Genomic DNA, 17,144 nt, shown 5'->3' with positions numbered 1-17,144 from the left:
TTGTGGAGCCTTCTTTTCCTCTTCAAGACCTGCTCTCCGGGAACCAGGGGAACAGCGGGAGCATACTGGTTGTAAGTTTTCTCTTGTCTCTCCCTAGCCTGACAGAGACTTCGCTCCACGCTCTCCTGTACTTTCCGGTACTGCTGCTGCCTCTCTGTGTCCCAGTCTGCTTCTGGTGAAGTGTCCTCGGGTGTCAGGACTCCCATTTCCAGGTCAACAGGTAACTTACCAGGTCTCGCCCTCATTAGGTAAGCCGGGGTACAGTTGGTGGAACCTACCGGGATGTGGTTGTATAGGTCCACCAGATCGGGCAGCTTCTCAGGCCACAGACTGCGTTCTTCCAGGGGCAACGTTTTCAGAAGATCCATTACCACCTGGTTCATTTTCTCACAAAGTCCATTAGTTTGCGGATGATAGGGTGTCGTCCTTATCTTCCGGCAGCCATACAGATTGCAGAATTCCTGGAAGACCTCAGCTTCAAAGGCAGGTCCCTGGTCCGTCAGCACTTGGTCCGGGTACCCGTGTGGACGGCAGAAGTGCTGCTGGAAGGCTCTAGCTGCTGTTTGAGCCGTTAAGTCCTTGACGGGGACGACAACCAAGAACCGGGAGTAATGATCCACGATGGTTAACGCGTAGACGTAGCCACTTCTGCTTGGGGTCAGTTTTACATGATCCAAGGCTACCAGTTCCAACGGCTGCCGGGTGACGATGGACTGCAGGGGAGTCTTCTGGCTGGCACGGTCCTTCCTCCTCAGGTTGCACGGGCCACAGTCTCTGCACCACCTCTCGATGGTTCCCCTCATGCCTACCCAATGGAACCGCCCGCGCAGCAGGAACTCCAGCTTCTTCCATCCGAAATGCCCAGCTCCATCGTGGTATGCCTCCATCACCATGGCTGCGTCTCGTCGTGGCACCACTACTTGCCAGATTAGTTCATGCGTCCGGGAGTTAACCATCCTGCGGCACAACTTCCCCTTGTAAAGGAACAGTCTACTCTTTTCTGCCCACAGTTGCTTGGCTTCCTCCGGAGCGTCTGGGTCAAGGCGAGCCTCTGGCCGAGTCAGCATCTCTTTCACCAGCCGGACGGCAGGGTCACTGTCTTGCGTTTCCGCCCAGTTGTAGTGAGGTAAGGGGTTAAGCGTAGCGCCTTGCTTACTCCTTACCCGATGGGAATACTGGATAGTCCCATGACGGTGAAACGCGGGGAGTTCGACTTCTTCCAGTCCCTCTGGATCTTCTCCTACGTCCGGTAGGTTTGGCATCCTGGACAGGGCGTCCGCGTTGGTATTGGAGCGTCCTGCCCGGTATTTGATGGTGAACTCGTAGTTGGACAGGCGGGCCATCCATCTCTGCTCTAGGGCACCGAGTCTTGCCGTGTCCAGGTGTGTCAACGGGTTGTTATCCGTGTACACGACGAACCGGGAAGAAGCGAGGTAGTGCTTAAAGCGTTCGGTGACTGCCCACACCACTGCCAGGAACTCTAGCTTAAATGAGCTGTAATTCTCAGGGTTTCTTTCGGTGGGTCGCAGTTTTCGGCTGGCGTAAGCGATTACTCGCTCTTTCCCCTGCTGGATCTGGGACAGCACGGCTCCTAGCCCGATGTTACTTGCGTCGGTGTAGAGGATAAAGGGCTGGCTGTAATCCGGGTACGCCAGGATTTCATCCCCCGTGAGGGCCATCTTCAGCTGGCGGAAGGACTCTTCTTCCAACTTCTCCCATCTTAAGGGCGGCTTCTGGTTCTTGGCCTTCCGGGACTGGCCTATCAGGAGGTCCTGCATAGGAGCTGCCTTTTTGGTGAAACCGGGGATGAACCTGCGGTAGTAGCCTACCAACCCGAGGAACTGCCGCACTTCCTTTACACTGGAGGGACTTGGCCATTCCTTAATTGCGGTGATCTTATCAGGGTCGGGAGCCACTCCGTCAGCGCTCACCACGTGTCCCAGGTACTGCACCTTTGGTTTCAGGAGGTGACACTTGGAGGGTTTCACCTTTAGGCCGTAGCTTGCCAGGGCTTCGAACACTTCCGCCAGGTGTTTCAGGTGGTCCTCATAAGTCTTAGAATATACGATGACATCGTCCAGGTACAACAGGACCGTCTCAAAGTTTCTGTGGCCCAGACAGCACTCCATTAATCGTTGGAAGGTTCCTGGTGCGTTGCAGAGTCCGAACGGCATACAGGTAAACTCACTAAGTCCCATCGGGGTGGTGAATGCGGTCTTCTCCCGGTCCGCCTCTGCTACAGGAACCTGCCAGTACCCACTAGTGAGATCCAAGGTAGAGAAGAAGTTAGCAGATCTTAAAGCAGCCAAAGACTCCTCTATCCTTGGTAAGGGGTACGCATCCTTGTGTGTGATACGGTTGATTTTCCGGTAATCTACACACATCCTCATGGTGTTGTCTTTCTTTTTGACTAAGACTAGTGGAGCTGCCCAGGGGCTACAGCTATCCCTGATCACCCCAGCCTCCTTCATGTCTCTAAGAATCCCCTTGGCGTGTTGGTAGTGTGCAGGGGGTACGGGTCGATACCTCTCTTTTATGGGAGGATGGTCTCCCGTGGGGATGTGGTGTTCTACCCCCTTGACTCGCCCGAAGTCTAACGGGTGTTTACTAAACACTCTCTCGTACTCTTGAACCACCCGATAGACTCCCTGTTTCTGGTGTGAGGGAGTGGAGTCAGTACCCAAATGTAGTTGCTGACACCAGTCCTCCATTGTTTTCTTAGAGCCGTTACCTTCCTCCGGGTGAGATGGAGGCAAGGGTTCCACAGATTGTATAGCATTTTGGTTAATGGTATATAATTTGGCTAGCGTGGCATACCGGGGCAGGTACACTTCCCTCTTCCCGATATTGATTATGCGAACGGGCACCCTCCCATGGCGTACATGAACCACCCCCCGTGCTGTCAAGATGGTGGGCCTACTGTCTGAGTAAACTGGTTCTACCATTGCCTGGTAATCTCTACCTCTCAGACCAATAGCTGCCCGGCACCAAATCATCATTTCACTTTTTGGGGGCATGGCAATAGGGAAAGGGTCACACATTCTCACGCTACCAATCTCACCGCCGGAGAGTTCCACCTGTTGCCGTCGCATCAGTGCCCGGATCTCTTTTTGGAGCACTCGCTGCTCGCCGGAGCTGGCATTCTTGGCAACCTGCTGTAAAAGGAAAATCACCTCTGCAAGACAATTTTCAATTACATTAGTTCCTAGAGTTATCTTTGGGTGACTCTCGTGTTTGTCAATGTCTACAATGATCAGTCCCTGTGCTGCCAGTTCAACTCTACCAATTTTAATGGTCACCTCTTTAAATCCGATCTGTGGCACGGGCTGACCATTGCTGGCGATGATACTCAAGTCGTCGTCAGGGTAGCGGGTAATATCCGAGTCATTCCAGTACTGCTTGAAGAGCACGTACGGGATGGTGGTGACCTGTGACCCGGTGTCCAGTAGGGCACTCATAGGAATGCCATCCAGTACCACAGGCAAGACTGGACGTCCTCCCACATATTTGTCGCGCCAGTTCGATGGGCCTGATGATCTTTTTCCTAGGGGTTGGCCCTCTACCCTAGGTTGTGCCAGTTTAAAGGACAGTACCTTGCCATATGTCCGAGTTGATTACAGCGGCGGCAGATGGGTCGTCCGTCCTCGTTGTATCGGTCGCTGGGTCTTCCTCTGGCCGGTGGGGTCCTCCTTGGTCGACGCCACGGGATGTCCTCCGGTCCGGATGCCAGCTGGATCTTCCCTGGAGTAGAAACCTGTAAAGACTGCACAGTTCGGGTTAGCGCAGCAACGCTTTTAGCTAGCTCTTGGACCTGATGGTGCAGGTCTGGAGCCGGGTCATTGTTCAAAGCCTGCGCATCAGCTCCCACAGGCCCTGCCGACAAGGGCGCCGCCTCCTGGTGGTAAGTGGTAGTGGGGCGTCTGGGGGTCACAACGCCACTTGGTGCCGGTTCTCGAAGCACCCGGATGGCTCTGTCCTTGAACTGTGCAAATCCCAGATGAGGGTCCCGTAAGGCCATTGCCCGCAACTGGGTTCGGTGGGCATTGCAATATAAACCCTCTATAAATTGTTCAGTCAACAGCCTGTCCTCATCTCCCACGCCGTCAGGGTCGGTCTGCTTAATGGCTCTCAGGGCCTCTTGTAGGTTCAGGGCATAGTCCCTTATACTCTCATGTGCCCGCTGTTTGCACCCGTAGAATCTAAGCTTGATCTCGGCTGAGGTGCGGGTATCAAAGGTGTCCCTCAGCCGGGCCAGTATTCCTGTGACAGTCCTCCCCCCAGGTGGCCAGGACTTTACCTCCCTTTGGGCTGCCCCGGTTAATTGGGCCACCAGGATGCTCACTTTTTGCTCTTCTGTAAGGGGGTACACCTGGAAGAGGCTATCCAGCTTTTCTCTAAAGTCATGCAGGGTATGCGATTCCCCTGAGTACTGGGGTAGCCAGGCTGCCCCCGGGATATAGGGCATGGTGAAAGGCATGACCGCAACAGCGGTGGCGCTGGCGGGGGTTGAAGCGGTGAAGCTCTCCTCCGTATCAGACATCCTTCTCCCCCCTAGTGGACCGTGGCCTACCTTGCGATGATCCTCTTCCGTAGGCCGCGGCTCCGCAGTGGATCGTCAGGGTTGAGGACCTTCCGTCGCGCTCCTGTGACGTCGGCGTCTGCTGGGCTCCTTCCAGGACCTTACGCAACGTCCGGACGTGAGGCGGGGCTTCAGTTCTCGCGCGCTTTCGGAGTCCACGCCCCTCTTCTTCCCGCGCGGCGTCCTCAAGATGGCGTCCAATGGCGGGAAAACTCCACGTATGGCGGGAAGAAGGCTGAAGATGGCACCGGATGGCGGGAAAACTCCACCGATGGCGGGAAGGAAGCGGAAGATGGCGCCGGATGGCGGGAATCTTCACCACAGGTAAGTTTGAACAGTCTTTTTCAGGCACGCAGTACCCGGTGGTTGCGGGCACGATATCCTGCCGACTACGCCAAAAGTTGACGCGCCCCTGGGCCTGTGTCGCGCTGCGTTGCACACGCGGGAGCTTACCCGGAGCCGGATCTGTTGAGGGTTGTAGTCTCGTGGCGGTGACCCGGTCCGTGCCCAGGGAGTCAAACTGAGCGGCGATATATCAGCGGTAGATGTTGGACGACTACGCCACCCGTTGAGTACAGCTAAGGAGCTGCTGCTGCAGGGCAGACCGCTGAGGCCGGTGGTAGGATTGTGCAGCGTGATAGTATAACCCCCAACGGGAGGGGTATGGCCTCAGGGCAGCCGACGTGGATGATGGGGGTAGCAGGAACCACTCGGAGACGGTACGGTGTAGTTCAGGGTCTTTACTGGTGACAAAGATAGACCCTCCCGGAGTACTGGCTAGCGATTGGGGCCTGGTCAGTCCTTGAGCAGATGGGATCTCCCCTGGCCAGGCGGAGTTGTAGGCCTCCTAATCTAACTGTACTCTTCTGGCTACCTTGCTAGAGGCGGGTATAAGTAGCCCACGTCCCTGAGTGTACCGTGTGGTGCTCACCCGTATGGCCGGTGACTCGGGGCCTTCTAGTAGCTTCCGCTCCACGACGGCGGTGCTGGTCCCATGCGTGTGACCGTGCCTTCGGGTTTCTTGGCCAGAGGACCTGGAATCCCCTGCCTGACGGATTCTGCTGCTGGGTAGGAGTTAGTCCCCACAGCCTCGGACTCCGGGTCCGGTAAGAAATCTTCTTAGTCAGGGCGAGCTCTGCAGCTGCCAGCCCCTGACTCCTTGTAACACTGCTCCCACAGAGCTCCTGATGTTCTGTTCCTATATTTGCTTCTTTTCTCTGTCTCTACTCCTTCTCTACTCACTAACCCTGCCTCAGCCCTAGGTTTATATAGGGGAAGTTCTCCCCCTCCCAGGACTGGGCAGGAGGTGTAGCATGCATAGGATTCCTGACCAAGAGACCTCCCACCTGCTCTCAGACGTAATATCTCTATCACTGTGGCAACCAGACCCCTGGGGTGTCACATCTGTTTCTAGCTGCAGCTCTGAGAACATTAAAGGGGTAGAACACCTTAAAACAGCAAAACAAGGAAAGAGTCTAGGGGAAAAGCATGAAGTGAGTAATAAAAATAATGCTGTAGTAAATGGTGTAGCAGGAAAAGTGGGAAAAACGCATGGTGGGAATGGGGAAAAAGAACAGCAAAAAAAGAGTGGGGAGGAAAAACCGCATGGTGTGAATGATGCACAAAAAAAGTGTATAAATAGTGGTGTGAATGAAAGAGTAAATGGAAGTGAAAATGGTGAAAGTGGGGAATGTGTGGAGATGGAGGAATGGCCACCTCTAGGGGGGGGGCAATGGGAGTGTTGCGGAAAATGAAGCAGTAGGTAAGGAAAATGGATCAGTGGGTAAGGGGAAAAATAATGGTGGTAATGGGGAGAGTGTTGGTAATGGGGTGAATGGTGAAGCAGGGGCCGGTCCATCGCCCACCACAAATGGTATGTGTTATTCAGAGGTAGTGTCAGGCTCTTCCTCACACCCGGGCATGGGAGGTGGAGATTTCCACCGCCTTTTTCTGCAGGGTCTCAGGCATGGGGAGCGGATGATCTCTGTAGAGGGGAGGGACGTGGACCTGTCCTTTTGGCTGGATAAGTTTGGACAGGCGGCCTTCCAAGAAAAAAGGGGGGGTGAGACCATATGGTCTCTCCCTACAGGCGGGCAGGGGGTGAACAGAAGGAATGTGGTCCGTCTCCGGTGGAGGGGCAGTGATGCGTGCCCTCCAAGATCTAGGGTAGTGAAGCTCCTTCTGGAGATGGGCTTCAGGGCAAGTGACATCTTTGCCCTGATACATCCTTTGGGCGCTCCCATCTTTGATGTCAGCTTCGTTCGACCGGAGGGCATGGAGCTCTTCTGGTCGAATTACGAGCTGGCAAAGGAGATGCCCGACTGGCGGGGTCTCGTCGCTGAGGCGATATCCCGCCAAAACGGACCAAAGAGAGTGACCGTTTTGACCTGTAACGAGTCACTCTCGGGGATTGACATAATGACCTGGCTTAGCCGGTACGGTGAAGTGGTGGAGACCCCCAAAAAAATCTTGGATGAAGGCATATGGTCAGGGGGCTGGACTTTCATGATGAGGTTGAAGCGGTCCGGCGGCACTGTCACCCACATCCCTTCCTCGGCCTTCCTTGGAAGGGATAGGATCCTGGTCTTCTACCAGGGACAACCGAAGGTGTGCCACAGGTGCGGCGATCCTACGCACCTTAGTGCAGCGTGCAGGGTGCAGAAATGCACCCTGTGTGGCGAGGTTGGCCATCTCGCCGCCTCCTGTGGTACGGTTAGGTGCCACCTGTGTGATGCCGTCGGGCATCCATTCAGCCGCTGCCCTCGTTCCTTTGCCAATGCTGTCTTCGGTCAGGTGGGGGGTAACCGTGTCGGGGTAAATCACGGCGGTGCACCCCCTGTGGGGCCTGAGGTCGGCGGAGGTGAGGGAACTGTAGGGCCAGTGAAGAAGAGCAGCAGGGCCCACAACCCCTCTTACCAGCGGAGGCAGGTGAGGCGTCATGAGGGGGAGGGGCAGTTGGATCCCCAGGCAACTGGGGTGATGACAGTCCCCCCTCCGGGGGTTTCGGCTGGCGCCACTGAGGCCCTGGGGGAGAAAGCGGTGAACGAGGAGATCAGGAGGCTGGAGAGGGAGGAGACGGCTGCGCTCTCAGATTCCTCCCAGTATGAAAGTGTTGGAGGGGACGAGGCGCAGCCTAGAGCAATGGATGGCAGTGCAACCCTAGTTAAGAGGAAGAAGAACAAGAAGAACAAAGGGAAGGGGGTTGTTAGATCTGCCCCCCCCCCTGACCAAAAAGGTGCCGGCGGAAGGCTCCGCGACCTCCCCTCTGGTCCCGGTCTCTAACCGGTTCCAAGCCCTCGAGGACCCTGATGTGCCGGGGGTCGGGGGTGAGGAGCCGGGTGTGCCATCCGTGTCATCTGGGGAATCTGTGGGGGATGGCGGGGTCCCTTCTTCCGGGGTTACACCATCTTCCTCTGGGGGAGGGACTGTCCCCGTGCCCGGTGGTGAGGAAGGGAAGGGGGGCTCCATGGATACCTCGGTCTCCCTCAAGCGCCGGGAGTGTGATAGGGGGAGTAGTACGGGGCCCCTTTCGGATGGTGAAGAGGGTGGGAGGAAGAAAAAGGCCATCTAAATCGATCATCCAATGGCGGCACCCACCCCGTTGACACTGGCGTCCATTAATGTCGCCAGTATTAAGTCTGATGTGGCCAGATTCACGGCCTTTGATTTTTTCACCCGGGTTGAGGCTGAAATTTTATTCTTGCAGGAGACCAGGCTAACGGACATGGGGGCCATTCACAAGGCGAAAAGTGAGTGGAGATGTGGGCCCTCATACTGGTCTCTTGCGGCCGAGCCGTATAGCGGGGTGGCGGTCCTTTTTAAGGCCGCAGCGGTTGAATGCTGGAGGGTTATCGAGGTAGAAATGGGGAGGTGCTTGGTCTTAGACGTCTTCATGAGGGGACAAGAGCTACGGCTCATAAACATCTACGGTCCTCAGTCTAAGTGGGACCGCAAATGTCTCTTTATGAAGATCAAGCCCTATCTTTTTACAAGCCGGCAGGTGGTCTTTGGAGGTGACTTCAACACCGTCACAAGATTGCGTGACAGGGGAGGTGCCAAGGGCCGGCTGGCTTATGATAGCATTGCCTTGAATAGCATAGCTAGTGATGCTCGCCTGGTGGATGTCCACATCCGGCACACCCCAGGTCACAGTGGGTTCACCTATTTCAGAGGTAGCTGTAGGTCAAGGATAGACAGGTTTTTTTTAAAGGAGGAGGCCGTCTCTTCAGCAGTGTCCGCTGTGGAGGTGGATTTCTCCGACCACTGTCTAATTTTCTTTTCCTTGAATGTTGCAGAAACCCCCCCGGATGGGGAGAGGACTATGGAAGCTGAATTCATCCCTGCTGGAAGAAGCGGAGGTGAGACAATCCTTTGAGGACTTTCTTCAGAGCCAGGTACCGCTATTGGATCTGTGTAGCACTAAGTCAGAGTGGTGGGAGATGTTCAAGGATCGGGTTGCGAGCTTCTTCCACCAGCTCTCTAGCCTCAGGAACCTGAGTAAGTACCGTTTGTACCAAGGTCTGAGGAGGAAACTCGAACAGCTCGTTTCGACTGGAGGTGACCGCGAGGAAATCTCCAGGGTGAAGTCTTTACTTAAGAGGTGTCAGTACGATAGACACACATCTTTAGTTTTTGAGAGGGATTTCGGGAGGTACCGCTCGCCCGACCCCTACAGAAATTGTAAGATGTCAGTAGGTTGTAAAGTGGTGACCGGCCTGATTGACGGTACAGGCTCCCTGAACCGATCCAAATCAGGGATCTTGGAAGTCATCAGGTCGTTCTACTCACGCCTCTTGGGAAAGAGGGATCTGAATCGGGACGTGATGTCGGCTTTCCTGGCTGAAGCCGTCCCTGAACCAGGGGATGACCCCTCGCTTGGTGTTTTGACTGAGGTAATCAGGGAAGAGGAAGTGAGACTGGCCATTGATGGGCTCCGGCCCAAAAAATCGCCTGGTCCAGACGGCTTAACGTCTGAATTCTACAAGACCTTTAGGGACTCCTTGGTCCCCCTCTTGACGGAGGTGTTAAATGAATGCCTCTCCTCGGGTGCTCTTCCCCGTTCAATGAGGAGGTCCGCCCTGATTATCCTGTCAAAGGGTAAGGACTCGTCCCGTATTGAGAATTGGCGTCCCATAGCGCTTCTCAATACGGACCGGAAGGTACTGGCTAAGATACTGTTTAAACGGTTGGTGAAATATGCGCCCCGGCTCCTTTCGGGGTCCCAGCACTGTTCTGTTTCAGGCTGCAGCACTTTTAGTGCTGTGCTCGGTGTCCGAGAGGCAGTGGAGCAGGGCAGGGCTGGTCTCTGGAAGGGGTTCCTGCTGTCCTTAGACCAGGCAAAAGCCTTTGATCGGGTGAATCACGACTACCTCTGGTCAGTCCTTCTGAGGTATGGCCTGCCCGGGGGGTTTGTAAATTGGTTAAAGGCATTGTATACAGGGGCAGAGACTTTCCCGTTGGTGAATGGTTGGTCTGGGCGCCCTTTTGAGGTGGAATCCGGGGTTCGTCAGGGCTGTCCGTTGAGCCCGCTGTTATACGTGTTTGCCATCGATCCCTTTTTAAGGAGGATCGAGGGTGGACCATTGGCGGGAGTCCGGATGGTCGTGGTGGCCCCGGAGGCCACCTTGAGGGCAGTGGCGTACGCTGATGATGTCTCCCTTTTTGTGTCCTCGAAGGAGGAGGCCGACTGGGTGATGTCGGAGGTTGACCGCTACTCGGAGGCATCCGGGTCGAAGATTGACCAGGAAAAATGTGAGAGTCTCTGGCTGGGAGGGGGAGACCCCAGTTTTTGTCTCCCGGACACCCTCCCAGAGCCCCAGTACACGGCTAAGATCTTAGGCATCATTTTCGGCCCGGGGGATTACCCCCAACAAAATTGGGAGGGCAGGCTAAAGATCGCCGCCCAGAAGGTGGACCAGTGGAAGGGTTGGACTTTAACCCTGAGGGAGCGGGTGAACCTGATCAGGGGGTACTTGCTTCCATTGTTAAATTACCTGGGCAGCGTGTGTATCTTGCCAGAACCTCTCTGGACACGGGTCTATGGCCTGTTTTTCCAGATGTTATGGGGAAACAGGCTTAACCTAATCAAGAGGGAGGTCACGTACCGTACGAGGAGACTAGGTGGGTTGGGTATGGTCAACCCGGTGGTGTTCCTAGTGAATGCCTTTCTTAAGACCAATGTGGCAAACCTCTGGTCAGAGAGGGCTCCTCCGTGGGTATTCTCCTGTAGGGGGTGGCTTCAGCCTTTCTTCCAGGAATGGGAGAGAGGAGGACGTGTGAAGGATCTGCGCACAACGCACGGGCATCTCCCGGCTTATGCTACCCCGGTTCTGAAGGTAATCCGCCGGTGGGGTCTGGGAATGTGGGAGATCAGGACCATGCCGAGGAAATTCCTTGACAGGAGGGTCCTGTTGACCCATTTCCAGAAGCCTCTGGCCCTCAAGGAGTGCCCAAGTCGGGATCTGGAGGGGGGGCTGAGGTTATTAAATTCTGCCCGGATCCCCCTGAAGTTTTGGGACTTGGCTTGGCGCTGCTTCCACGGGAGGCTGTATGTGAGGGGCAATTTGAAGTACAGGAATTCCGATGATCGGGGTTGTCCTCGTGAGGAATGCTGCGACGTGCTGGAAAGCATGGAGCACTTCCTCCTTCATTGCCCCTTCAATACAGGGGTCTACACCAGGGTGGGTGCTTCCATAGGCTGGCCTCAGCTGGCTCGCCTCTCCTATCCGGAGTGGGCATATGGAGCATTCAGGTCCCTTGGTGGCCGAGTTCGGGGCACTTTATTCTTAGTCAATTTAGTGGTTAGGTATTACACATGGAATGCACGCTGTCTAGTGTCAACGCAGCAAAAGGTCCTCCCCGAGGAAGAGGTGGTTAGGAACATTCTGGGTGACCTTGGTAAAGTGCGCTCGCTGGATTTTGACAGGCTGGGCGCAAGGAGGGCTTCTCTCCTTTGGAGGGGTTTCTCCTTCAGTGTGCCCTAGGGACAGATAAACTGTGTTAATAATTTTTGTTCTCAGAGAGGGATAGTTAGTTAGGTATATAGGGGCAGTGTGTTTTAGGGACAGTCAGGGCCAGAATAGGGCGAGATAGATAGGCACGAGGTGAGGTAGATAGGGCTTTAGGGACAGAGAGGGACAGGTAGGGACAGGTTTCTTTTATGTAGGGATAGTTTTGTTTTTTTTTTTTTTTTTTTTTTTTTTTTATGTGAGTGATAGGAAGGGAGAGTTAGTTTCTCTTTTTTCTTTTAAAATGTAGGGAGAGTGCCTGTCTGTCCGGCTCCCGGTGGTGGGCTGTTACTTTTCACTTATAGCTTTTTGTTTTTCAGAAATATTAAGGTGTATGGGGCTCGCAAGCACCGAGCCATGGCTTAAAAGGTGTAAGTTGATAATGTTGTATAAGGTTGATAATGTTGATAAGGTTTGTTTTGTACAATGTAATGTAATGTAATGATAGGTATAATAGTAACTTAAGGTAATGATAGGTATAATGATAGTCTAAGTGATGTTCCAGTGGCTTATTGGGATAATGCACATGTCTTGTAAACAGGTGTTCAAGAATCCACGGAAAGCTTCTTTTATATATAGAAATAACATGTGGTGTAGGGACAGGGAAAAAAATAAATAAATAAAAAAATTAAAAAAATAAAAAAATAAATAAATAAATAAAAAAATAACAATAAAAAAAAAAAAAAAATGGAAAAAAAAAAAATAATAAATATATATATATATATATATATGTATATGTATGTATGTATGTATATATATATGTGTGTGTATATATATATATATATATATATATATATATGTATATAATAGTGTATATAGAATTTTGTAAGTTCCCATTGGTTTTCTTTTCTTTTATGTTTATGTTGAAGGGCGATGGACCGTGTTTTGAGTAGACTGTAGTATGTCTGGGTATATTGAATGTATGGTAATGCGGTCCCTGTCTCTTTTCTCTCCCCTTTCCACAAAAACACCGGAGCCTGAAAGGAGGCGGAGAGGAGGAGGGACAAAGAGAAAGACAAAGAGAGCAAGGGAGAGCGAGGGAGAGAAGAGAGCAGAGAGCGGAGCCGAGCCAAATATGGACTCAAAGGACTCATGGACTCTCATGGACTCTCGTGGACTCTCGCGCAGTGAAATGGACTCTTATGGCCCTTGTGGACCCTGAACCGGCATATGGATAAAGTCTTGGATTCAGTTTTTGGACATTCATCAAGACATCTTGGTATGGTCTACCCTTTCCTTTTGTTTTGGGCAGCTTAGCCTCTTTTTTTTGTTGACAAAAACTTTGTAATGTTATGGGGTGGGGATTAATGGATGTTGACAGCGTGTGTATAGGTTTTCTATTTTTATAATAAAAAAGAGTTCCAGCTCCAGTAGCGTCCACTAAAGCTGCTGCAGTTAAAAAGCTTTTATAAGGATCGAGCTTGGCGGTCCACCGCAAGGCGTCCTACCGCCAGTCCCAGCCCCTGTGCCTTGGGGTGCCTCCCCGAAGCTCTTCACTTAGTGTCCCGGGGGCCCGAACCATTTCCTTTGAAAAAATTAAGTGTCCAAACTACAGGTGGTGTAGCTTGCTTAACAGTTGGGATAATCCACTGACTAGCAGACACTGCTACTAGGCACAAAGTATTTCCTGGGCTAGATGCAGTTAAAAATTTGTAATTAGATATAGAGATGAGCGGTGTTCGACTCGAACTGTTCGCCAATCTCAAATTCAAGCTGCTTTGGGAGGTGTCCGAGTCGTTCGGTGAACACTAATGATTTGAAAAAAATTCGGCTGTTCGAGGTTATGTTTGATAACTGTTCGTGCACCAAAATCATAACTGGATTTTTTCTCAGTAATGCTGAAAATTAATGTTAATACGCAGTTTGAGTGTACAGCGGGGCAGGGGGAGGGGCAGGGGATGGATCTCTGCAGGAATAATGAAGATCTCCATTTTTTTTCTCTTCCTCACATTTACAGTGGGGCGGTGCAGTCTGTCAGCCTATCAGCAGCGCACACACGGAGCGAACTGATTTTTTCACACAAGCAAGGGCATGTGTCATTGGCAGTGTATGTCACATGTCCTTGCCCTATAAGACCCAGCCATTTTCCCCGTCGCCACCATTTCCTCACTGCTGCAGCTGCGTGTTAGACGGCACCGCTGTTGCTGTGTGCGCTATACTTTGTTATTTTCAAGCCAATTTTCGCACATAGCTTGGGAGTAGGGAAGAGTTGTGATTGCAGTCCTTTTTAGGACTAGGTTACATCATTTCCTACGACTTTTATCAGGCAGGTCTGTGCTCTTAAATTGATAGGTTGGGAGTAAAGACTAATTGTAACTGCAGTCCTTTTCAGGGCTAGGTTACATCAGTTTCTATTACTTTTTGCCAGGCAGGTCTGTTTTAGTGCTGTGCAAGTTTTTTTCACAGCATTTGGCTAAATCTAGCAAAGCAAATCCTTTTTGGCCTATTGCAGAGTGTGTTAGTCAGTGGAGTAGCCTATCTGTGTTGCAAGCTATACCACCTGTGTACAGAATACAATTTTTTTTACTGCACCTAGTGAAGTAAAACCTTTTGGGCATAGCATCATTCTTTTAGTCCATCTATACTAACCTCCACCAGGTTGCAAATTCAATATAATTTTTTTTTGCATCGAGCTCTGAAAAAATATTTAGGCTTCTAGCAGTGTGTGGGACTTGTTCTATTAGTCCATCTATACTGACCTCCATCAGGTTGCAAATTCAATATAATTTTTTTCTGCATCTAGCTGTGAAAAAAATATTTCGGCTTCTAGCAGTGTGTGGGACTTGTTCTATTAGTCCATCTATACTAACCTCCATCAGGTTGCAAATTCAACATAATTTTTTTCTGCATCTAGCTCTAAAAAAATATTTCGGCTTCTAGCAGTGTGTGGGACTTGTTCTATTACTCCATCTATACTGACCTCCATCAGGTTGCAAATTCAATATAATTTTTTTCTGCATCTAGCTCTGAAAAAATATTTCGGCTTCTAGCAGTGTGTGGGACTTGTTCTATTAGTCCATCTATACTGATCTCCATCAGGTTGCAAATTCAATATAATTTTTTCTGCATCTAACCCAGCCAATACTTTTGTGCTAATACCTCAGTTTGGCCACTCAGCTCTGCTCGGTTCCCATCCATTGTTTTTTGTGCAAACAACTCCAGAGTTGTGAATTAGTTAACCACCAAAATGAGTGGAAAAAGGCCTGCTCCTGGTGGAAAGGGGAATAGGCGTGTTGGGAAGGGAAAAAAAGGTTGTGTCCATGGGGTAGGTCTAAAAGCAACAGTAACATCTGCAGAAGAAAGACCATCTTCCAGCCAAACTAAAATGTCTACTTCTTTTAGCAGACAATGTGATAAGATCCCTTTCTTACGGCCGTGCCAATCGCTACAAATTCCAGATGAGGCACAAAAGCAGCAGGTGCTTCAACGGATATCAAGTGCTCCTTTAAGTGGGCTCTCCTCCACCTCAACTTCAACATCACAAATACTCCAGTCCTCAGAGGTGTCACCCCAATCGCACTTGCTTCCTCACAGCTCCCAAGTCTCCAGCTGCCCGTCTGAGTATGGGGTAGAACAGATGGTTGAGCCTGCAGAGCTGTTTACTCATACTATAGCCTGGGAATCAGAGGTCGGCTCCAGAGCTTCTGTGAATCCAGACGAGGAAATGATCTGCACTGATGCCCAGAATCTTTTTGAGTCGGATCCAGGACCAGACGCAGAAGGTTCTGACCATAATGTAGACCCTCATTCCCAAACTGTAACTCCTGTTGGTGGAGACAATGAGGAAGACGATGATGAGACTCAAATACCTGATTGGAGCGACAACTTTAGCTTTTTGTCAGGGCAGGAACAGGTTGGCTCTGAGGACGACGGGTGTGATAGCACACAGGGTGATGATGATGAGGTTGGAGATCCCACTTACTGTCAACCCACAGTCAGCCAAGAGATGAGGTCAGCAGAGGAGGTGGAGGAGGATGCTAGTGACGACGAGGTCAGGTTGCGCCTTCCTGGACAGAGACGTAGTACTGGAAGCACGTCAACAACTGCATCCTCAAACAAAACTCTGCCTCTGACCACAAGTCGTGGTGGCTCTTAAGGTCGCATGGGTGCTAAGCCTTGCATAGCCTGGGCATTTTTTCAGATCGATAAAGATGACCCAACTCGTGTTATCTGTAACATTTGTCAGCAAAAGCTAAGTAGAGGCCAAAAAATACATAGTTTGAGTACTTCATGCATGAACCGGCACATGGACATGAAGCATAAGTTGCAGTGGGAAGCTCACTGTGCTACAATGCGGCCTAGCCGGCCGGGCCAACCACCATCTGCCACATCTTGTGCATCCGCGGCCTCTTCATCCTCTGTGACTGGGGGGACAGCAGTCACACCTGTTTTGGGACGCAGACCTGCCACCTCTTTACCTGCAACAGCCAGTGTGATTGGCAGGTCATCATTTTCTTTGGAGGTGGAAACACCAGCTGGTGTTGAGCGCTGTCCGACATTGATAGCACCACCTTTGGATCAAGGCAACCTAACATGTCCGCCTGCATCTTCCTCACAGACCGGCAGTTTGTCAGGGACACCCTTCTCAACCCCGTCTAAGCACAACAGCCAGCCCTCGGTCCCTCAGATGTGGACAAGTAAAAGACCATTTCTTCCGAGCCATGAGAAAGCTAAGAGGTTGAATTTCACCATCTGCAAGCTCTTGGCTACAGAAATGCTTCCTTTCTGCCTGGTAGACACAGAGGATTTTCGAGACCTTATGTCCGTCGCAGTGCCCCAGTACCAGATGCCCAGTCGGCACTACTTCTCAAAGAAAGGTGTGCCTGCGCTCCACCAGCATGTCGCACACAACATCACCGCTTCTTTGAGAAACTCTGTGTGTGACAGGGTGCATTTCACCACAGACACTTGGACGAGTAGGCATGGACAGGGGCGTTACATGTCGCTGACTGGGCAACTATGGTGACAGCAGGTCAAGGAGCTGCTGTCCAAGTCTTGCCATCCCCACGAGTTGTGCATCAATCCTCTTTATCTCAAAGTTCCTCCACTGCTTCTGCCTCCTCAACCTCCTCTCGGTCCTCCACCTGCACCCAAAGCCTGTCTGGTCATGCCACAAGCTTTCTTACTGCGCACCTCCTTACAATGCAGGCAGCAGGGCTCAATGTCATCAGGCGGTTTTTGTAACGGGGCCGGGTGGTGGAACCTCTGTGCCCTTGAACAAGGAGGGACCCCGAGGGGCAGGTGTTATACTGAAGATGACCTTGTATTTGAGCAGGTGGCTCCCACGGGTCAGATAGCTGAGACTGACCGGAGTAGCGGGTGGACACAACAGGTAGGTAGCAGTCTCTGTGTGAGCAGGCAGGTGGTCACGGGAAGTGACGGAAGAGCAGGTAAGAGTCTCTTGGCTGGCAGGCAGGTGGTCACGGCAAGTGACGTCGGAGCCTCCAGGTAGGCTAGCAGGCGAGTAGCAGGTGAGCGCTCCCAGGTGAGCGGGTAAGAGTCTCTTGGCTGGCAGGCAGGTGGTCACGGCAAGTGACGGCGGAGCCTCCAGGTAGGCT

The sequence above is a fragment of the Phyllobates terribilis genome, unplaced genomic scaffold (genome assembly GCF_046119375.1).
Source record: "Phyllobates terribilis strain yellow unplaced genomic scaffold, ASM4611937v1 Scaffold_1__5_contigs__length_1240528914, whole genome shotgun sequence".
NCBI classification, from domain to species: domain Eukaryota; kingdom Metazoa; phylum Chordata; class Amphibia; order Anura; family Dendrobatidae; genus Phyllobates; species Phyllobates terribilis.
Note: the sequence above shows the minus strand (reverse complement) of the source record.